Genomic DNA, 23,584 nt, shown 5'->3' with positions numbered 1-23,584 from the left:
TCTGTGGGTCTGTAAAGGATCCCACTTTAAAAAGAAGAAAAATCTGGTTTAAGTTCAACTTCTGGAACTAGAAAGTTAATATTTGATTAGAAAAATTTAAAAAAGCAGAGTAACAGAAAGTATTCCTAGAATCTCATCACATTATAAGGTCTTATGAACACATTATGTCTCTTGAGAGGAAAGGAAGAAATGCTAGACCTACACACTTCCATTTGGCTTTTTGAGAAGGATCCAGAAAAGTACAATGACTGTAAAGATACAGGGATCTTTACATATATATATTTTTTCTCTCTCTCCCCCCCAGTTACTCTTTTTGTTTGGTGGTTATGTGAAATTGCAGGAAGAGTCACTATTAGTGAACATACATTGAGTGTCAAAGACGTGCTAAGGGAATTCTGAAGTACAGAAAGAAACATAATATTGTGAGCCAACAGATTCATGCATGCACATATTTTATTGTATGTATCCTATGATGTTTTTATGCATTGAGCTCATGTTATAAATCAAACAAATAAACAAATATACTTGGCAATAGCTCATGTGCATCTGTGGACTGTTTAGACAATTGCAAATGAAAATGATTGCTTTTTCTTTTTGTGTTTACCAAACTTGTTAGTTTTATGATGTGGATTGTCTGCTTTTTTTCCGCAGGGTTTAAATGTTAAAATTCTTGTGATGAAAACAGAATAAATGAATTGATAAACTAGAAAACAGTTTATGAAATTGAACTGCAAAATATGCTCTTTGCCTCATGTACAATGTTATATTGTGTTCATAACCATAAACACCCTGCAGTCATCGCCATGTGTGTGCTGGATTGGAGAAACAGTTGAAACCTTGTACAATGGTGATTTTTTTTCTATTGATTTACAGACTGAAATAACAGAAACCATCTCTGATTTTTGAAAGTATAAGCTGAAGAACTGAAAAGATGAGAACTCCTTCATTGCCTAGGAGTTAGAATCAGAGATAATGACACAACTGGAAAACCAAGATGAAAACATATGAGACTGATATTCTCAAAGTATAATCTTGAAAAAGAAGTGAGTCAAGCACATGTATGGTCAGGCAATGTACTGATGCAGTGGACCTCTGGTGTTCCGGCTGGCCAGAGTCACCTTTTCCTTATTCTGGTAGGCATACCTTTGGTTTCCTGGGAGGAATCACATCCCTTAACCTCAGTGTACACTGAGATTGGGCACACTCCAGCACCTGAAGGAGACATGTAACCCAAGCTTTTGCCATGAACATATTTCCTCTCTTTGGCCCCAATGATCATCTCAGGAGTAGGCACAAGACTCCACTCTGGTCAGTAATAATCAGACCCAGAAGCTCTTGGCTGAGCTGCACATGCACCCAGGAGGGTGTAAGACCGAAGGTGCTGGGGGCTATCCTAAGAAAAGGATCCCTCCAAGAGTTAAGCCAACAAAAGGGAGAGTGAGTAAGAGACTGAGCCCACATAAATTTGAACTCCAGAGTCTAGCCATGCCTGAAGCCAAAACTTCTCCTAGTTTTTAGGATTATTATATAATCTCTTAAATCTTAAAAAAAAGAAAAGAAAAGAAAGAAACTAATATCACCTTAAAGATGACTTTTTTGTCCTTTGTAACCAAGACAGTCCTGATGGGTATACTCCAAAATAATGAACATGAACCAGAGTGAGCTAGTGAGCATAAAGTCTGGATCTACTGTCTGGCAGGTGACACAAAAGAACTCCCATCTGTGCTCTGGATGAACCAAGACCCTTTCCTTGCTGGGTCCATGTGCCAAACATAGAGTGAGTTAGAGGAAGAAGGATATGATGAAAGATTACAAGGTCATGTTGGGAAAAATTATCTCCAGGCTGAGAGGGGTTGGCACAAACTGAAGTTTGAAATGACACAGACAATCTCTGGTTTATCCACTGCCAACAGCAAATAAATAAAGGAGAAGACATAAAATGGAGACCAGCTGGTGGACATGTTTTAGATTTGCAGAGCATCAGAGCTGTCTGGGATGAGAAAACAGAATGGACTGTAGAGGTTCTGCACCAGCATACCAAGCACAGACTTCCAGGAGGCTCTTGGTAGGCAGACTTCCTTGGGCTGCCTCCACCATTCCATCAAATTTCCTCTGACCCTGGTTTGATATGATTGACAAGTATTCAACATTTCAAAGAGAAATAGAGGAAGAGAGAAGGAACTGCTTTCCTTTGATCAATCAGATATAGTTTTATAACAACATATTAAGAAAACTATAAAATAAAGCATAAGAATTATAGTGTAGTAAATACATATAAGTGTATGCAAATGAACAAAGGTCTATATAGGAAGAACTGGATGCCAGGATAAGTGCATCAATGGGTGGCCTGCGTAGAGAATCTAAAACACAACTCTTTTTATTTTCTGTCACCCAGGCTGGAGTGCAGTGGTGTGATCATGGCTCACTGCAGCCTCAAACTCCTGGGCTCAAGCGATCCTCCCTTCTCAGCCTACAAAGTAGCTGGGACTACAGGTGCCCACCACCGTGCCCAGCTAATTTATTTCTATTTTATTTTGTGTAGACATGAGGTCTCTCAGTGTTGCCCAGACTGGTCTCAAGCTTTTGGACTTAAAGAATCCTCCTATCTTCACCTCCTAAGATGCTAAGATTATAGGCATGAGCCATCATGCCCAGGTTAAATTCTTAAATGTTGACAATTTGCAGGGGAGGAAAAAAAAACTAGAAGGAGAACAAGAGACAAGTGAAACGTAAAAAGAAGGAGTTTTTGTTTGTTTGTTTTTTGAGAAGGAGTCTCGCTCTGTTGCCCAGGCTGGAGTGCAGTAGCCAATCTTGGCTCACTGCAACCTCTGCCACCCGGGTTCAAGCAATTCTCCTGCCTCAAGCCTCCTCAGTAGCTGGGACTACAGGTGTGCGCCACCAAGCCCGGCTAATTTTTTGTATTTTTAGCAGAGATGGGGTTTCACCGTGTTAGCCAGGATGGTCTCAATCTCCTGACCTCGTAATCCGCCTGCTTCTGCCTCCCAAAGTGCTGGGATTACAAGTATGAGTCACCGCACCTTGCCAAAGAAGGAATTTTAATATAAGTGATAGGTAATTCAAATCTCAAGAACATTATCCAGGGTAAAAAAAAAAAAAGAATGGAGGCTGAATCCAGACAGATTCAGGGGATGTCCCTGGATTCTGCATTTCCCAGTGTGATTTTGGAAACCAGACCTTACCCAGAAAACCAGGTACCCCTTAATTTTCATCACCCCATCTAGAAAAAGCAGGAACTTCAAACCAGATTGGGACAGGAAATCCTTCCTTCCTTCCTTCCTTCCTTCCTTCCTTCCTTCCTTCCTTCCTTTCCTTCCTCCCTCCCTTCCCTTCTCCCCTCCTCCCCTCTTCCTCCTCCTCCTTCTTCTTCCTTTAAAATTCTCAGGACCTTCCACAGTGCCTGTCATATATTGTTGAATTGATTGATTAATTCCAACTGGAAGAGACAGTGGCATTCTGAACTAACCCCTAATTTAACTGATAAAAACTAAGGGTCAGAAAGGTGATGAGTTTAGTTCAAAGTCTCATAGCTACTTAAAGGATCATCCAAGACAAGAATTCAATATTCCTGAACTAAGGGAGAAAAAATGTTCTTATGCCTGAGAAAATAGATTGGCTGGTAGTGATTCTCCTAATTAATTAGAAGACTGTTACCACACAGAAGAGGGTGATATTCTAACAATTGCAGGAAATAGAACATTTCTTCCTATCATGCTTTGCACAGAGATGGTTCAAGCAAGAATAGCCAGTGAAATGAAGAAATACGGAATGGAGAGGGGTGGTGATAGAAAGCAACCTTCACAAATACATTGTCAAAAGGTTTAGTTGAACTCTGTGTTTGGTGGAAGCATCTAGAGATGTCAACCTCCCAGTGCATCAGATAAAATTAGTGCCTTTTATCCTGTGGGCCTTAGGTTAGGGCCAGGGGAGGAAACCAGAGAGACAGAACACAGTGCTGAAGAGAGTGAACACCCACTTACATTAACAGGTTTAGTTCCACACAGCTCCTTCGACTGGAAATTGTTAGACCTCGGACTTAGCCTGTCTTCATCACTATCTAACTGTGCAGACCTCTTTAGACCTTAGTGTCCTCATCAGGACTGAATGAGCAATAAATACCACTGGCATTGCCACATTCTGAGTGCCATGAGGATGTGGCATAAAGGCATAATTAAATTCAGTTGAAGTTAATCTAGAATTGTCCATCCTGCCCTCCTCTTCTGCCTTTTACTGATGAATGGATGTAAACCTGAAATTCATTTTGTTTCTAGAATGCCTGGGATGTTGAAATTATTCACATTTTAATCGGCTTTTAACAAGAATAGGTAAGAAAAAAATTAGGACAATTAAGAAATAATGAAGCCATTATAAAAACAGTAATGATTTAAAAGCAGGTAAGGGAATACTGTTATTGGAAATGTTGAATACCTGCAAACGAACAGTCGTTTGACAAGCACACCATGGGATTAGGGATTTCACTAACGTACAAATGGAACCACTTATAATAATTTCTTCCCAAAACTGAGGATAATGCAAATGTCCTGATTATTCCTGGAAATATATATCCTCTTGAAAATTGACCATGCTGCACAATGTTGGATATTAGATCTGAAGATGTTATCAGTGCTTTTTACAAATTTATTCTTTTTTCAAAGATAGCAGCATCCTAGTTTCTTTCTTATAAGTCAAAAGACTTTTCTGAAAACTACCACAACCAGATTTGTTTTCTTAAAAAAAACAAAAACAAAAACAATCCCAGATACGCAGTTCTGATGTGATGCTAACAGTTGTCATAACCCTAAATCTCTGGTGCTGCTCACTCAGACCAGTGTGAATGTCTCTGGCCAGGCAGCTCACTTGGCAGCGCCTCTTCCTAGCAGTGAGACACGGATCTGGGCCCTCCATCATGAGGATCCTCTGTCTTCTAGGGTCTCAGAATATCTTACTGCCAGCCCAAGGACAGTGAGAAGCTAGAGCTTGGAAGATTGCACAGAAGGTTTAGTGGCCTGGTAGTGGCCAGCATAGCTTCTACCCACATTCTGTTGGCCAAAATTTAGTCTCATGGTCCCACTTTTATACCCCAGGCACAGGAAGAACAGTTCAGCTGTGTGTTCAGGAAGAAGGAAGGAAAAAGGAACTCTCTTCAAGGATTTCTATGTGGGAAATCATTTCTACTCATCGTGGCTGAATGAAACCAGAAGCTTTGACATGAAGAGGGAGTGACAGCTTATACAGAAACAAAGAGAATGTTTCCTCATGTGCCACTAAGTCTAGAACAGGCCGTTTGAAAGATAGATAGGGAAATTGTGTTTCTCTGTGTGAGACATCCTCTATGCAACACATTTCAGGGCCTCTGATTCTGAAGGAGGGTGGGAAGGTAGACAGGGAAAGGATAGAAAACCCAGGAACAGTCTCAAAGGAAGCCACACTGCCCCTCTGTTGAGGAACAGCTGACTAGGCCTCATAGGCTACTTGGTAGATAAAGAAAAGGGGTAGGGGTGTGGTAGATAAAGAATAGGGGTAGGCGTGTAGTAGATAAAGAATTGGGGTAGGGGTGTGGTAGAGAATACGGGTAGGGGTGTGGCAGGTAAAGAATAGGGGTAGGGATGTGATCAGGGCAAAGGAAGGAATCCCCAGCACACCATTACCCAGTCTCTCTTTTCCAACTTCTTTTCTTTTTCTTTTCTTTTCTTTTTTCTTTTTTTTTTTTTTTAGACAGAGTCTCGTTCTGTCACCTAGGCTGGAGTACAGTGGCGCAATCTCCGCTTACTGCAACCTCCGCCTCCCAGGTTCAAGTGATAATCCTGCCTCCACCTCCCGAGTCGCTAGGATGAGAAGCATGCACCACCATACCTGGCTAATTTTTTGTATTTTTAGTAAAGACAGGGTTTCACTGTGTTAGCCAGGATGTTCTCGATTTCCTGACCTCATGATCCTCTGCCTTTGCCTCCCAAAATGCTGGAATTACAAGCATGAGCTACTGCACCCAGCCCCAACTTCTTTTCATTTTCTACCAACCTCTCTTCTCCTCACTGTCAATGTCTGTTAGTCTCTCTCTCAGTCTATCTCTCTGTATCCTTAAACCACACACACACACAGACACACACACACACATACACAGAGAGAGAGAGAGAGAGAGAGAGAGAGAGAGAGAGAGAGAGGCGCTATCAGAACCCAGAAACATATAGACATGAAACAAATGGAACTGAAAGAAATCCAACACCACAAACCCCTGGTAATGATAATAATGAAGAAATGCTGCTGCTAGATGCATCTTGTGATGATGCCAATGATCTAATTCTCTTATTATCAAAAGATGCAGGTAAAGGCAGCCTTGACAGAAGGTGTTAAAAAATCAGAAGAGCACAGATCACTGAAACTGCATTATCTGATTTATGCCTTTCCAAAGACCAGGCTTGTGTAATATGCTGATAATAGACTCTAGCCATCAAAACATTATTTTATCTGGTATCTTGATTTTTAAAAATTGTGGAAACTAGCAAATGGAACTGGGTTATTTATGTAGTGTTTGAAACTATGTTAGTCCACTAGGGGAAAATGACTACACGCACACAACAAAAGTAAAAACCCAGACTGCATAATAATATAATGAAAAGCAGCAGCCTCAATGTGGTACCATGGCCAACAATGTAAAATGTAATTTCCAAATTAGAATGGACATTTGTCTTTCATAATTAATGAAACTTTGAAAGAGGGATAGATTGGCATGTGGTTGCCCACCAGATGAGACCACTACCTACTAGTACTCAGGCACAGCCAGAATTCAAAGCCATCACTGCCAGCAGAGGAAGACCCCTGCTAAAGAAGGATCCACATCAGAAAATAGCCCCATCTTTTTTTTTTTTTTTAAACAAGGTCTCGCTCGGTTCTCCAGGCTGGAGTGCAGTGGTACAACCATGGCTCACTGCAGCCTCAACCTCCTAGGCTCAAGTGATCCTCCCACCTTAGACTCCCAATTAGCTGAGACTACAAGCTTGCACCACCACACCTGGCTAATTTTTTTTTTTTTTTTTTTGGTAGAGATGAGGTCTCACTATGTTGCCAGGTCTGGTCTCAAACTCCTGGACTCAAGTAATCCTCCTGCTTCAGCCTCCCAAAGTCCTGGGATTACAGGCAAGAGCCACCATGCCCGGCCTGCCCCATCTATTGAGTTATGCAGGGGATGTGAGAGTCTCCTTGGAGCACACAACACAAAACTTAAAAAAAAAAAAAAGTTTTAAAAAGTTTAAGCAATTGGACATAAAAACTCCCCAGAAGCATGACCTAATCATTTCATATTTCATGCAATTTAAAGAAGACATCTTTTTCCTTAAATGACTAGACATTAATCAAATGGACCTCCACACTTGAGAAGATAAATGCCGACCAAAGAAAAGGAAGCCTTCGGTATATTTACCTTTCCTTTTAAAGCACAGACCTTAGAAATGAATGGGATTTTTGATCATTTATCATACACAGAGACCAACTGTCTCCCAGAAATTTTTATGTCAAACCACACCTGGCCATACATGTTTGTCTCTTGATTCACAAGCTCTAAATATCATATTGCAGCATTGTTGGAGAGAAGCCAAAAGTAATGTGCTTAAAACTCCTTTGCAGTCTTAAATAAGCTGTGATACTGGAAGAATAAAAGCTGCCTTGATGTTCCAAAACTATGGATAACGTAAGTGTTATTTATTTAGTGTTTTAAACATATTATTTAGTGAGATTATGGCAGTATATTGACCTTCCTAATGAGGTCTGACTAAAGCCAATATTAAAATTAATGTGCCCTCCCTTGCTCCCAGTGACAGAGTGTAAAAGGAGCTGGCTCAGAAGGATCTTGTGGGCTGTGAGAAATCAGAATGGCATTAAAAAATTGGCCATAGATAATCCATATGCAGATGATCAAGATGACTTCATCACTGTTAGGATTCCAGGAACCATCTTTTCAGAACCGGCTCAGTGCTCAACGACCAGAATCTATTGGTAGGAAATATTGATTATATTGATTACAGTGGTTATAGTTTACGAAAACACAAGGAGAGTGTGTAAAAGATCCTGAAAGTGGTTTTAAGTGGAAAGACCCATGCCACATGCATCAGAACTATATAGTCATTGGAAACCACTGCAGCATAGTAATAATGCTTAGAACTGACAGTCCTGCAGCGTTTCTATATTCTCCTCCAGAGCCTGCACGTTTTCCAGCCTCACGTGCATTTTTAAGCAGTTATTAGGATGCCTACTTGTTAACTGATCTCAGATAAATCTTAATTCTCATTCCCAAGCGTCATAGAACCACATCCAGATGTCCCCTTCCTCTGACTGCACAGCCAGTTTAGGCCAATGGTGATGTAGGTGAAGTCAACATCATTTCTACATTTCTCTCTCCCAACTTCCTCATATTTTACCCTTCATTTTCCTCCTCTTTGGAGTTAAAATTATTAACAAAAGCTAAAACTATAGCCTCTCCCTCTGGTAATGCCAAGGTAGATTTCAGAGCATGGCCTCAATAAGCCTGGGGTCCATTTACATATGCTTGCCTGCTCACTTCACAGCTGTGTAACTTTGGGTGAGTCATTTTACTTCTCTAAGACATCGTTTCTCAGCTGAAAAAGTGCGATACAGATGTAATGAAATTACGTTCACCAAGCTCATAACGCCAAGAGGCATGTCTCTGTAATAGAAAGGACATAGGTGAAACAGCGTTCTCCCCATCATTCTAAGGCCGTAGATTTGAGAACTGTGTGCTCATTTGTTCAATATAATCCGACTGGATATTCAAGCTCCAAAGGGTATTCAAGAGGTCAAATTACCCACTTCATGCTCTGAGTTGCTGTATTTACACTGGCTGCCTATTCCACAGCCTCCCAAACAGGATGAGTTTGTTCTTAAATCTACTTTGGTAAAACTCCCTGGCCATGTTCTCTGAGCAGATGATTACAGATGCTCTCCTTTTCTTTGTATTTGAATTCCCAGCCCAAGCAGACAAGACAATCAGGACAGAGGAGCAAAGGACTAGATAAGCAAAAGCAAGGACTGACTTTCCGGAGAATCTGCCTAACTTCCATTTCACATTTAAGATGCCAAAATAGTTCCTCAAGTACGTGTGCCAATGGCGGTGCTGCCCTTGAACATGTTCTCCCGGCTCCCGTCTGAGTCAGTGTAATGAGTCTGCGTTTTATAAGAGTTGAGTCTGGTCCAAATGGAACCATGTAACTGTTAGAAAGATTAATGGACTGTATCATCCAACAGTTGACTGTAAACTTCTAATTGTGTGAATCTCAGTGTGGTGTCTACAGCTAAATTGGCGCCTGCTTCCTCAGTCACTAATATCTGCTGATATTCTTCATTATTTTTCTAATGCCAACCCTAGGTACATCAGTTCTGGGCAGATCCCTGAGGAAAACAACAACTTTTGTTGTAGGTACTTGAGAGCAGTCATTATCACTGTTGCCAATTAATTCATCAATCAGCGTTTACAGAGCTGCCACTGAGAAAGGGGAACAGCACTGTGCCCTGCCGAGTAATAGAAGGGCGGAGGAGTCTCTGAGACAGAGGCTGCACTCTAGGGGAGCTGAGTAGGGGAGAAACCATAAACAGAAGCTAAGTGATGTCCTTCCTGCCCCAGACTGCTGGACACCAGGCGAGCCTTCACCTACCCCTCCAAGCCTTAAAACTGGAAGCAGGACAGCAGCCAGACCTACTTACTTGAGGAACAACCAACAAAACCCACGTGAAACATGCTTTGAAAAACATTAAGCTCGGCCGGGCACGGTGGCTCACGCCTGTAATCCCAACACTTTGGGAGGTCGAGGCAGGTGGATCACCTGAAGTCAGGAGTTTAACACCAGCCTGGCCAACATGATGAAACCCATCTCTACTAAAAGTACAAAATTAGCCAGGTGTAGTGGCAGATGCATATAATCTCAGCTGCTTGAGAGGCTGAAACAGGAGAATCACTTGAACCCGGAAGTAGGAGGTTGCAGTGAGCCAAGATCGCGCCATTGCACTCCAGCCTGGGCGACAAGAGCGAAACTCCATCTCAAAACAAAACAAAACAAAACAGATAAAAAAAGAAAAGAAAAACATTAAGCTTGACATAGATGAAATCATTTATCCTAGCCTATAATAGAAAATACAGATAATGGAGAGTTAAGACTAAACCAGGTGACTTGGGTTTGCCTGTACCCATTTTCTTTCTTATAAATTCATGCCCTTCTCTTCCCGTATTTTTAGAACATTCTTAGTAATTTCTCCACATAAGCAACCCTGATTTTTTTTTCAGCTTTGAAATTGTCTACAGGGGCTTCTTTAAGCTGCATTTGCTTTGTCCTCAACAAAACCACATTCTGTTAAAAGAACCATGGCTGGGGTCAGAGAGAGCTAGAAGTCCTCTCTAGCTCTACCCATCTGCTCCTTCCCCTACTCTCTTTTTTTCCTGGCTCCCTTCTGCTTCCTCTGGACAGGAAACACATAGCTGTCAGCCATATGATGCCTCTCCATCCTACAGGAAGCTGGAGCACCAAGCTGAGACCACAAGTGCTGGGGTCTTCATTGCAGGCACCTAATTGTTTAAATAGCTTTTTATCACTTTGCAAAAATGTCTCCCTCACCTTCCTTGTAGCTGCATTAAATAAACATATCCCCTTATGTTCTAAAGAGTCCTTTCTTTGCAGAAAATCAAGGAGAGAGGAATATTAGTTATCTGTATTGCTAGGTGTATTGTGAAACTCTGGATGGCATAATACTTGGCAAGTAGGACTGCAAGTCTCTGAAGTTAATCAAGTTGTTGAGGTTTTCAGGATCCAGATATTGGCAGAATTTCCCCCACACTCCTAATGCCAATTTAGATGTCTACATATCTAGGGAATAGTAAATATAGAACATGAAACTGCAGCATTAAGAAAGAATCGTGGCTGCAGTCCTGTCTAACCAGCGTGCTCCCTCCTATTCTCAAAAATTCCCTTCGACTAAATGAGGAACAATAATATATATGCCCTCCTCAGTCCTGGAAAGAGCTACCTTGCTGTTCTCTAAAAGGAGATCATGACCTATAATAGAAAATATAGGTCATGTAGAGGTAAGACTACACAAGGTTACTTGGGTTTGCTTGTACCCATTTTTTTTCTTATAAATTCATGCTCCTTTCTTCTGACATTTTTAGAATATTCTTAGTGGTTTCTCCACATAAGCACCCCCTACTTATACTTGCATGACATATCATTGATAGCAACCAAATTTATACAGTCTGTAGATCAGAGACATAGGCTGATTAGGAACAGATTCATGTTGATTTCGACCTGCACTTTCCATGATGGAAAAGCTAAAGCCTATTGCACTCTAGTTTAGATATAACTCTGATTCCATAAACTGTCTCTAGTTGTTACAATGAAGCCTATAAAAGAACAATCCTAAATAAGCCTGAAAATAATGTGTTGGTACAAAGTGCAGTATCAGATTTTACCAGCAATACCTATAAAGTTCTTTACCAGAATATGTAAAAGGTAGTGTGCTAGCCAAGACTCCTTTTCATCTTACTAAAGGAATAATGGCCAAGTTAGGATGTTAAGACTTATCATCAAATGTTTTCTGTTGCTTCCCCCATGGAAAAGTAACAGCGTGATTATCTCGCCTTGCTAGAATTACTCTGTTGTGTGAATAGGGGAAGAAAGTGTGGGAAGGAGGAAGTTAAAGCAGGAGAAATAATGGAAGGCTATGAATCCTAATACCAATTAAATTATGCCATTAGCAAATGTAATTTTTCCTAAAATCCAGACCGTGTGAATATTGGTAGGTGAACAAAACTTCCGGGATGCCATGGGAATGAGGAGGAAATGGCTAAAGCCCACAAGACCCAAAGAAAAGGGTCTGTGGAATCTGAAGGCACTGGTGTTTTTCCTCTCATCCTTATGAGTATAAATTGTGGAGGAGATGAACAAACAAAAAGCCCAATGAGACTATTTATGAGGAGAAGCAATAAAATCCACTGATAATGTATGACAGAGAAGGGGAAATGAACTTTCCCAAGTAGAGTATAATGCGCTCTTCATGGGTGCAATGCACAAGATTAACGACGCCACCCTCAGACTCCTTGGTGGCATTTCAGGACCTTACAATGCAGCTTCCTTTCATTTCATTGGGATGTAAATAATTGATAACTTGAAGGGACCTGAGAAACCCACTGCAACAGAACACAGATATTTTTTATGACATCAATTACAGGGCTAGTGATTTGATGAGAAAAGGAAAATATTTCAAACTACACTTTAATGATCTCTACCAAGAACCCCTAGTGTTCCAAATGAAACGTGGGTCTCTGGGCCTGGAGTTTTTTTTCTCTCTCTCTCCATTTTTTCTCCTCAGAGGGAATATAAGTTATAGCTGAACAGAAGAGATGGTTAATTATTTTCATGTCTGTACTTTGCAGTAGTGGGTTGTAGGCCTCTGCATTCTAATAGAGAAGAAAAAGCTTGGGAGAGTTGAGGCTCTGGGAGTTATGGGGGCAGAGTTCCCTTGTGTGTGCCACATCAGGGTCACCTGTTACGTGACAGAGGTGTTGTGGAGTTAGGCCTGGCAACTAGAGCCATGATCATAGTTGAGCTTGTCATTTATGGCATTACAACACCAGGACACGTTAAAATGATATGGGAAGCAGTACCATTAAGGCTGTTGAAAGGAAGTCAGAGTTCAAGTATTTGTGCATGAGGCACTTTATGTGGTGATGACTTCTGAATTTATAGTTGTCAGGGGAGGGGTAGATGTTGATTTGGTCTGAGAACAGGTCTGTTCACGCTTATTTCTGGTTGATCATGAAGTCCAGTTCATTTTATTTTTTTTCATAGCAAAATTCTTGCAAGGCTGCTACTGCTTTATCGGAAAGATTCAGAACCATACCTGGAAGGTTATCCAAAGACTCCAATGAGGTAAGGCAGTGAGAACTGTGCTGAATCCTCATTGTGCATTGGTCCTGAGGGACACGTGCGGTGAGGTCATATTGGGATCAGGGCAGAGAGGGCATGGGAATGTGATAGAATGAAGGAGGTGGGGGGTAAAGAAGATACTTCAACCCAATTCCAAGAACAATAAAATCTTATTATTCTATGACCCATTACATACATTTGAATTCACCACAAGTCAAAAAAAGATGCCTTGAAATATCATTACAGGGTACAGGAAGTCTCTCTGAATTAGCTTTAATAGGGGTTTGGATGAGTTTCTCCACTGCCAATATCGTCATTATTGGATTGCATTTCTTTCTTCATAGAGGCCTAAACAATCAAGGGAGGAACTTGGTCTGTTGGTTTAGAACTCCAGAGATCTGCCAGACTGCTTGCTCTTGTGTTGAAAAAGATACTGGCTAGTTGTTAGGCCACAATATTGAAGTCCTCATACTTTAAAGCAACGTAATTCTAAGCTTCCATGTCTTGTAAATAGCTGTTGAATGACTTAGCTCATAAGTGGGATGGAAAGGAATAGATAGTGGTTCAATGAAAAGAATTCATTTTTCCTTCCAATTTTTTATGCAAGTACATCCTTGTTTCTCTAGTTTCATTTCTTCACCATTGCTCTGTACCTTCCTAATATTTAGTATAATCTAATGAAGTCAAACAAGCTATAGGATGTTAGATTTTCAAAATGTCAGCAGCAAAGTACTTATTGTGGTTTCCTTTCTTATGGCACCATGAAATAATCAATCTATTTTTTACAAGTCTTCCAACTCAACTTTGTCTACTTAAGAAAAATCAGTCTCACTCCAAATGAGATTTATTGAAATGTTCCTAAAATGCTTCCTATTTACCTATCACAAGTGAAATATTATTCAAAATGTGGAAGTGGTTTGTGGAGATGGGTCTTTTCAATTTAAGCCTGTAAGTACAGTTCATAATAAAAACCTGTCAATGAAGTAGATATTTTATCACATCTGTGTTAATTTGGGACTGCTAATTTATCATTAATAAAGCATTTGGCTAGAAAACGATGTCCATATTTGATGGTCTGGTAACTTCTTTCTCCTATTTTTATGCCACAATAACTGCCCAGTCTTATTGTTGCCCATTATAAATGTGTAAAGTTTTATGGACTAAGTAATGTCAAATGAGGCAGTGTCAAGCAGATCTGGAGACAAGTTGGGAGTGTTTAGATGGAAAAAGAAGCTATGTGGTCTATGCCAGCCTTGCTTGTAGTTTTACTGTGTATTGATCCTTTTTTACACACTGATTTAGCATCCTGAATTATGATGCGGTATTTAAATTTAAATACCAATTGAGAGCTCCTATCTCAAAGGTTGCTCTAAGTCATAGCCATTTTTGACTCTGATGGGCTCTGCTTCTCTGGAGTGGGTATTTTATTAGAAGTGCTCGTAAAAGACTGCATGGCAGTTAACAAAGCAGTGGAGAAAATGTGTGGAGCTTCATAAGCTTCTAGGAAGCAATGAGTGGATTGGTATAACAAAAACATTCACAAAATCACAGTCTTGAAAGGATCCTTCGGAGGTCATTCAGCTCAGTCTGCTGTCTCTGGGTAGAACAGCATTTAGAACATTCCCTGGAATCTTCAGAAAAGAGATTCCATAGACTTCCTTCTTTGGTAACAAAATTTACTATTCAACAAGCCCATCACTAGGGTAAGATTTCCCCAGCACCTCCACAAGCCCCTGCAGTTCACATTCACTCCCATTTCTCCCAGATGAAGAGGCACTGAAATCCCAAGTGGTCTACCACAGGAAGAAGTAGAGTACATTGCATTGGTTAAGCTTTTTGAAAATTAGGGATCCGTAAATTTGTAATCAGATATAACACATTCAACTCCAGGTGTTATTATTTAGCTTCTGTTTGTTGCATATGCACCAGGGCTATTTTTGTGAGTAGAATATGCCTGAATACTGTGCTAGAACTTCTTTTTTAGAATCAGGCAAATAGGATTGGGTTCTAGAGTTGCTTTTAAAGAGGTGTCAGTTGCCAGTATTGCAAAATGGATACTATATCCCTATGATATTTAATGTTCAAGTATAGGAAAAATGGAAAGAGGAAAAAGAAAGGAGGGAGATAGGGATGGAGGGAGGGAGAGGAGGAAGAAATCTGTTAAATGATTTTAAGTCCATGTAGAACTCATTCCCAGGATTCTTGAGTCTGCTATGAGGCCATGCCATGTCTCATTGCCCAGCACTGCGGCAATGAGGGGAGAGGGAAGGGGCAGACACCCAGTGGACCACGGATTGTTTTGTGTTCCCTGCAGATGAGAGGGAACGCTGCATTGTTAGGGTGATCCTCCATCACTGGGTCTAGATTCCAGGAGGGTATGGGAGGAGGATGGAGGGGTTAGTGGAAGAATGCAATGTGATTTTATTCATGGCAATATAAAATGATTCCTTTCTAGCTCATGTTTCCTTCCAATGTCTTATGACAAATCTATTAATTCTCCCCTTATAGCAGTGAAAGAGCAAGAGATCCAAAGTAAGACCAAAATACGGTTAAGGTGTGAGTTTTATCTTTTTCATTATAAAAATATATAGGTTGCAGAAATGAAATAATTTAATTACATGTGGAACCTCCACTAATCAATACTATTTATACAAATGCAATAATTCACTGGGCTTTATAAAGAGTTAAACTTTGAACCTCTAACAAGTTAAATATAACTTTTTCTTGCAGTCAAAATGACTAGTTCACCGCACCGTGTGTTTTACAAAATTATCATGTTTAACTTTCATCCAACGGGTTACACAGTTGTTCTCAAAGTGTGGTCCCTAGACCAGTGACATAACCTGTGAACTTGTTAGAAATGCAGATTTCTAGACCCCATCCCAGACCTACTGAATCAGAAACTCCGGGGCTGGGAACAGCAATCATGTTTTTACAAGCCCTCTAGATTATTTGGATGCACACTATAGTTGAGAATTACTGAGTTAAGGAGTATTCCTATTTTAGAGATAAGAAAACAGATGTACAAAGAGTTTAAGCAATTTTTTCAGCACCACACAGCTAGAAAGTAGTCAAGGCCGCATAACTCCAAAGCCCTCGTTCTTAACATAGCATGTAGGTTTGCTCTGTGATGAACCTCAGTTTACTTGGGAATCCAATGTCAAAAATACAGATAAGTAAGAAATACACTACAGAGAAAGAATTTAAATTAAAAAAAAAAACAAACTTAGAACATATGGCTTTAAATGTCTTGCTTGGCTCAATTTTTGGCTATAAAATATTTAAACTGAAAAAGTTATAACTCAAAATGTTAAACTCAATGCCAGGGAGGTGATAAGGAAAAAATTACTAGAATCAGAAGCTCCAGAGAATTAGCAGATTCCTGCCCCTGTGAAGGGGACAGCCCTTCAATTTTGTGCTAGCAGACCAGTGCTAGACCAAAATGATATCTCAAAAGAAGCCAGGAATCCAAATTTGTGAGTGGAATATTACAATTTTAAAACATTAGTACGGATTCATAAATTGTGGGGAAAAAAACCTATACGAATTAAAAATGAAACAAAAATCACATAGATTTCACTTACAGAGTGCCATTTTGCAACGTCTGGCTGAGAAATCCTTGTAACATTTTATGAACCCAGATTAAAAGACTGAAGGGATATAAGGTTGATGGAAAATACGTGTGGGGAAAGGCGTGGGAAATTGAATTCATGGAACTATGTTAAGTGATCACTTTATCGAACATGTGCCTAAACCTGATGGCTATGCCATCATGGCCACTTTTATTGATTCATAGCTTGGAACAGTGTTTCATAATATCTCTAGGCTTGTACAATCTTCATTGGGATCGTGTGATTGCAGACCCTGGTTTCACGAGCAACTGTTTGAGTAAGTGTTGGAAAATTGCCTTTTGCGGTGTATGTCAAGTGTTTATGTGGGCACCATTTTAAATTTTCATTGAGAAAGCCACTCTCTGGACTGAAAAACATCCAGAGGAAGCAGGTTTGGAAAGGTTACTGCAAAATCCATCTCAACTGCAAACAGAAGTGATTTTAATGCCTATTATTTTGGAAGCAGTTCAAAGTTGTTTTTTCCATTGTAAATAGCATTAAAGTGCTCTTTGGAGGCAAGTATTACTTTTTTCTTGGCCCACTGCACTTCAGTAATGGTTCTTATACACTGAAGGCACAACAATAAGACTCAGGAAGTTATGTACAATATATCAGGGACAGCAGGGGAGAAGTGGGAGGGGAGAGAAGGTCATCTGGTAAGTATATAGAAGAGAAATTTGGGGGTGGAGATTCTGTGCATGAGAATACCAGCCAAGACAGGGAACATCTGGAAAACCTGCTCTGTATTATGTGGTCATTCCACAAACTTTTCCAAGGAATCACATAAGGAGAATATTACATTTTAATTAGAGCTGGGATCGCTCCAGAGAAAAGAGGAAAAAGGAGGGTGGCTTGGTGAACAAGCTGCCTTTTAGTTTGGCTGAGTCCAAGAATTGCAATTAACCACTTAGCTGCCTCTTGATGCATGCTGCATTTCCAATAGCTCAGTGATTTAGCAGAACATCACATTGGGCTTCTGCCCAGCCCTAACCTGAGAAAGGAGAGCAGAAGCAATGGGTGAGTGTCAACTGAAGAAAAGAGGTCAAATCTGGGACATTTTTGTATGAAAGGAGCCAGAAAGCCAATGTGATATCTTCTCTTCCCCCTTTTATTATTTATGTCATGTGGCAAGTTCATCAGTTATTCTCAAATAGTAAGGATGGAAGCAAGAATAAGTACAAATTTTAATGAAGGTAAGTAATTTCCTTAAGGTAATATTATTCTACTGCATTTTATGAGAAAATACAAGTATTATGCCAAGAAACAGAGTAGTTCACATCCCTTGGGCCCTCCTTCCCTCCTTCACAGTAATTAAATATTTTTAAAAGCTAATAATTTATTAGTTTTTTAAATTAAGCATCTAACAAATTTAAAAATTAGGTTTTGGCCGGGCGCAGTGGCTCACACCTGTAATCCCAGCACTTTGGGTGGCCGAGGTGGGCGGATCACGAGGTCAGGAGATTGAGACCATCCTGGCTAACACAGTGAAACCTCATCTCTACTAAAAATACAAAAAAATTAGCTGGATTTGGTAGTGGGTGCCTGTAGTCCCAGCTACTCAGGAGGCTGAGACAGGAGAATGGTGTGAACCCGGGAGGCAGAGCTTGCAGTTAACAGAGATCATGCCACTGAACTCCAGCCTGGGCGACAGAGCAAGACTCTGTCTCAAAAAAAAAAAAAAAAAAAAAATAGGTTTAATAAATCTAATATCATTGGGAAGAAGAAATTGCAAGGAATGGAAAAAATGTTTCTTAGAACTTAGAATTTGTTTTTGTGCTTTACAAATTTACCATTGTACATTGAGCTCCAACTGTGTATCAGGCACTGTCCTAGAGCCTGTGGAGAGTATAAAGATAGAAGACCCAGCTGCTGCTCTCAAAGGACAAACAGCCACATAAGAAAGATAAGGCATAGCACCTCAAAATGTTAATAACAATATAAGCAATAATATATATGATGGCATGTAGTAAGTTGCCAAGCTAATGATTCAGAAAGAAGCGCCATGGGTTCTCAGGGTAGAGAAAGCAGGGGGAGCTTCCTAAGGGAGGAAGTATTTGTGCTGGACATTGAAGGCTGGGTAGAATCTGGAAATGGATAAGAGGAGGATCAAGTAGAGATTGAGTTATGCTCCGAACAAGTGCAGGAAGGCATGACAAGTGTTCAGAAGACGAAGCAGCATGGATGGCTATGCAGAGGATTCTGGAGGCAACACAGGAAGGGTAACATTTGAAAGGGGATAGTGGCCAGATTGTATAGAATGTTGACAAGTGTGGAGGACCTTGGTTGAGGATCCCTAGTGTAGGAGAGAAGAGCTTACAAGGGAAAACAGTCCAAAGCTCGTAACCAAATATTTCAGGAATACACACACTAAACATGTACTAGCAGTAACAGAAGTGGGTACAAGAAATTTTTTTCTCAAATGGTATCTCTATGGCATATGACCATTTGAATATGATGTCTGCTGTGATTTCTGTTTCTCTTCCTTGATATCCCAGATCCAAAATTGTTCTTCCATCTGAAATACTCTAAATTTCTTACCCTTTGCATTATTGACCCCATGCCAATAACATGTCAACTCCTTCTCTTTCCCTTTCCAGCATATCTTCTCCAGACAGCATTTTGCACTTGCATATGAGCTGTAGCCTTTCCAAAAGTTGGGGAAATCCTGCAAAGAAGGAACATGGCATCTGATTCTTGGAATAACATTCTCTCTACACTCTTCCAGCTGCTGTGGATACATATAATGACTGATTTTATTTAATAAGAAAGCTCAAAATGTTTCCCAATTCAAAACATAACCCTGCATGCTGTTCCCTCTAGTCTAACCAGAAATCCCATTCTCCTCCTCCTGTAACTCAATAAACCAAATCTAATTGGAGAATAATTATAAAATACACTGATGTGCAATTTGTTTCACTTGCTCAATAATTAATTAATACACTACTTATGGTTCAGAAGAGCTCTTAAGACACAGCACAAATTCCACTGGATGACAGACAATATCAAAGACATAAGCCAGGGGCAGCATCTTTACATAAGATGGACTAAGAGAAAAAGATAAGAGGGAGAAGAACACAAAACCTATATGGGCTTTTTGAATCTATGATGGAATTTGTTTTTCCCCATTTGAGGATTCTCCTCTTGCCCTTTTCTACAAATGAGGTTGATTATGTGTTTTGTCGATGAATTATCAGCAATACTCACAAAGCTGAATCAAGCTAACAAGTGGACTTTTTTATTTTTAAACTTTCTACCCATCAGATGCTTTCAGGAGAGAGAATAGTCTTAATCAATGAAATCCAGCTCCTATAAACCCTTAGTTGATTTGAGTATATACACCCTATGCTTATTTGGGCAATACACTACTCCTAGCCCCTTTTGCCTTCATACAATTGAATCTTGCAGCAGGAAATGCCTTAGATTTTTCCTTCCTTGTTTCAAATGTGCAGTGCATATAAATTGCTCTAAAGATTTCATGTAAAATAATTATAAAGCTAATTTCTATTTCCTTTTGGAGACCTGAGAGTTAAAGTTAAATTGATTTCTTTCTAACTATTGCAATGAGCAATTATTAAATGATCACTAAAACAACCAATTTTTAAAAATATATTTTCTTTTTGAACAATTGAACTTATTCCTCATAACTGGGTACAAGATTCTGGGTGACACCAGGCAAGATCCACCAGTGCCTTTATAAATTAAAGGTCGTTACATTTTATTTGAGTCCTTTCAGTTCTGTCTTATAAAATTGTCCCTTATCTTTAGAAGTCTAGTGAACTCTCCTTTATAGTACCAACCTTTGGGGAAGCTACAGTGTTTCTCACTTAATAGTGGTAGAACCTCAGGTCATCCAGAATGGTTGATGTCTCTATGGCCTCTTTTTCACTAGGATCCTGACAGCCTTTCTTTTAATCGTCCATTTTCCTTGGCAAGGCATGCTTAGAGCATTTTCCCAGCTCAGGCTGCGTGTGCCCACATCAGAACATTGTTTTCCTGGAGATCTTATGTTTGTGAAGCAACATGTCTTGCATTGGCAGGCCAGCGTCTCATATGACGAATGAGAACTTAAAACCTACAAGTTCAGCTGATTTCCAATCTAAGGCCTATACAAAGGAAATAGTAAATCCATTACAATATGCTTCTTTGCCAGTGTCTGCAAGAGTACTGCTTTATGTTTTTATTGCTGTAAACATGAGACTGAAAATACAGCAGAGAACTGACCTACCTATTGTCTGCAACAAAGTGCGTACTATGTTAAGTCATAGTGGTTTTAATCCAGGTTTCTTTCGTGCAAGGATGTTATATACAGATGTGAAAGGCTTTCTGTTCACATGCAGCATAGTTAACTTTTCAAATCTCTCTTCAGTGTGTCACTTAATCCTTTACATTGCATTAGAAATCTCTTGAACTTGGCAACAAGAATAGTCTTTATACAAGCTTACTTTTTAGGAACATGAACCTATTTCAAGAGATTTTTTTTCTTCTTTAAAAAAAAATTTCTTTTACACCCAAGAGATTTTTCTTACCAAAGAGAATTAGTCAAGCCAAATAGTCTGGACTTAACTTGTGTCAATTTGTAAAAGGAATTCTGATTAGAATTCATAAAAGGAATTTCATTTTATTATGTGAAGTCATATTGGACAAAGATAAGACAAACTTGCTTAAACAAATTACTATTTCAGGACTGAATGAACTTCCAAACTACAGAAAACTGAAAGGAACAATTCCCTTCTCCCTTAACTCTTTAGCTAGGTTCTAAGCTTTACATCCTCAATGGTACTGTCATATTTCAGATTTTCTGTCTAGAGTTTAGAGGGAAATATTTCTACCTGTTTTTCTCATTCTATAGGAAACTCATCATGATACAGGATGTGTATGAATGTTTTTAATAAAGATGATTGCGGTAATAAGGCAAACAGATGCATTCAACATTAGAAAGCATCAAACAACATGATAAAATAGATTACAGACTTCCTACAGATTTTCATACAGTGAAGACTAAAATTTGCAATGAACATAGTGGTTGCTTCATAAATGTTTACTGATGGTAATGATAATGTTCACAGAATGCAATGCTCCTCAAACTCCTTCGTAAAACAGAATCACATTGGGTGTATTAAAAGTGCAGATTCCTGAGCCTGTCCCCAGAAATGCTGATATGGTAGGTGTAGAATAGGGCCCAGAAATCTGTAGTTTTCACCAACACCTCAGGTAATTTGGATGTAGATGGTGTGTGGGCCACACTTTGAAAAATACCACTGCACGGTATGAATTGTGAAGAAAGAATAACGTATTTCCAGTAAGCCAAGAAGCACTTTAGAAAGCAACATGGAGACAATTGCTCTCTGATGAGCAGAAGAAAGATTGCTAGTCTGGAAGGAAAGGGCATTCTATTCATTTGTTTCTTCACTCATGCCTTCATTCATTTGAACAAATCCCACTGAGCACCTATCACAAAGCGCTTCTTTGCTTTCCAGGCCTGTGACTGCTCTTTGAGGCCCATGCATAGAGATTAGCCCATGAGAAGGCCCATTGTCAGAAACAGAGTCATTGGGTGCAGGAAATTATTCTTTTTCTCCTCAAATTTTCCTTTCCTTGAGGCTGCTAGTCACGGTTCTTCAAGTATACCCTCCTTGTTTCCAGAAGAATACCATACACGTGCCCATGTTCTGTTCTCTGTTTTCAGCGTTTTGATTTTACTTCCTGGAACCCCCTTTAATGCTGGAGGTTTAAATGGCTGGCTGTGAGCTTGAGCCCACAATCATTCTACAGCAGGGTGGACTCTGTTGATGAGAGAGGTGGAGCATGGAAGCTGGTTTAACACCAACTGGGGCACAGTGGAGGAAATTCCGTGTTGGAGGAGTTGACACTATTGTCCTCAACTTAGAGTTAGTTTTCTGCTCAGGATAAATTAATGACATCATATAATTCACTTTAAAGATGTTTATTTCCTAAAGATAAAGGCCAATTAAATTTATTCTTTAAAATAAACAGCATCCCAAATTCCTTAGAATTATATGGAAATAAATCATATTTTATACCATCATATGTACTGTCTAGTATAGGGCTGAGATAAAACAGGATTCCTATAAAATTTCTAATGTAGAATTTTATTAATGAAAAATGGTGGAACATACATTGTCAACCAGCATAGGAGAAGCAGAAAATGATCTCCTTGTTCTAAATCTGAAAGCCCTGATTTAATGTAGGCCCTTGCAGTAAGATTTAGTTGACTATCAGATGTTGGGGAACTCTCAACTCAGTTTGATATCTAGAGAAGTTCTATTTTCAGAGATGGTGAGACAGGTTTTTTCAGATGAAATCTCCTGCAGAAAACAACTAAGTAGATATAATAAAACGTTAATGTAAAAAGTTTCACAAAAATGTCAGCAAGCTGACAAAGCTGTAAGCAACTACCAGGCCTAAACCTAAGAGAAAGAGGGAAGCAAGAGAGGAAAGCAAGACCTGAGCACCACAGACACTTTTATCCAGAAGACATTTGCTGAACTGTGTTGGTCTTATGCAGAGGTGGGCAGAAGTTAAGGCTCAGGGCCAATGCAAGAAGGAAGTCTGAGAAAAAATCCTTCCTCACGTTAAATGGGGCCCAAAGACTACACCCTCAGAATAAGTATCAACCGTAAGTCAATTAGCCTCTAATACATCCAGAGGTAGAGAAAGGAAGGAAAGTGGGGGAAAAAGAAAGAAAAAATATCCATCTCTGAGACTTTATAGCCACAGGCCAGCCCTGATGTGAATTTGCACCTGGGTTTGTATTGCCTGGAGCTTCCAGTCAGCCTCAACTCCTGAACTTGTTTAAGGTGGTCAAGGATTAGTAATGCTCACAAGTGCCAGGCAGTAGCAAAACTTCTCTGGAGAAAGGTACCTTCATGATAGGCCCGAAAGACTCCCACAAAATAATTTTCAAATACAATGACAAGTACATGCATAAAACTTACTAAACACACAGAAACAAGGCACCTCAAGCAAATCTGTTGTTATCTATTGAGTAGCCCTAAACTGTGCGCAACAGAA

The 23,584-nt window shown here is 39.7% G+C and overlaps 1 long non-coding RNA gene across 2 annotated transcripts; it reads left to right on the top strand.

Moving 5' to 3' along the window:
* Positions 1–1,049: 1,049 nt before the first annotated feature.
* Positions 1,050–19,236, top strand: LOC110740903. 2 transcript variants are annotated; one of them, XR_004176574.1, is made up of 3 exons: positions 1,050–1,133; positions 12,864–12,944; positions 19,150–19,236. It is a non-coding gene; the product is annotated as an uncharacterized LOC110740903 (long non-coding RNA). The 2 variants fall into 2 exon arrangements; XR_004176575.1 differs by lacking the exon at positions 1,050–1,133 and adding an exon at positions 7,922–8,007.
* The last annotated feature ends 4,348 nt before the right edge of the window (positions 19,237–23,584 follow it).

Source organism: Papio anubis, chromosome 10 (assembly GCF_008728515.1).
Source record: "Papio anubis isolate 15944 chromosome 10, Panubis1.0, whole genome shotgun sequence".
NCBI lineage: Eukaryota > Metazoa > Chordata > Mammalia > Primates > Cercopithecidae > Papio > Papio anubis.
This window is presented reverse-complemented; position numbering and strand designations above follow the sequence as displayed.